This window comes from Pteropus vampyrus, unplaced genomic scaffold (genome assembly GCF_000151845.1).
Source record: "Pteropus vampyrus isolate Shadow unplaced genomic scaffold, Pvam_2.0 Scaffold220, whole genome shotgun sequence".
In the NCBI taxonomy this organism is placed as follows: domain Eukaryota; kingdom Metazoa; phylum Chordata; class Mammalia; order Chiroptera; family Pteropodidae; genus Pteropus; species Pteropus vampyrus.
In genome coordinates, this window is record NW_011889001.1 from 2,855,490 (window position 1) to 2,855,944 (window position 455).

Genomic DNA, 455 nt, shown 5'->3' on the forward strand with positions numbered 1-455 from the left:
CAGCAAAATGGTAAAAGTCAAGACAATGTGGGAAGAAAGACAGTGCTTTATCACTATCTTAGAATATTTTTGGAAAGCCTAATTAGCTTACTTCCAATCCCCACTTTGTTTTGGGATTTTGAAATGAGGAAATTATGGAGTTGTCTCACATTTTTTTAAATGGATGTGAGTTTTAACTCATTTTACTCAGTAGTTACTCAGTAGCATGTAGAACAGGAACTCTCACAATATCTGAGACTATCTACAGAAAATTACTTTATTATTTACATTTCTTTCTCCCTGCATTTCAGTTGAAATAATACAGAATTAAGTCAGATTTAACCAACATATTATGTTAAGTATTAATCCAGGAAAATATAGATACAGAAATACAGAGTGATAACCAAGGCATGATTTCAGAGAATGTGGCTTTCTCATCTTTAGGAAAAACAAAACAAAGAATCCCTTTAGAGATA

General features: G+C 31.6%; 1 protein-coding gene across 3 annotated transcripts in view; it reads left to right on the forward strand.

Annotated features, from left to right (window-relative positions):
• ARMC8 (armadillo repeat containing 8) overlaps positions 1-455 on the forward strand; it is a 96,981-nt gene that overhangs the window by 43,087 nt on the left and 53,439 nt on the right. The gene's annotated exons all lie outside the window — the stretch shown is intronic.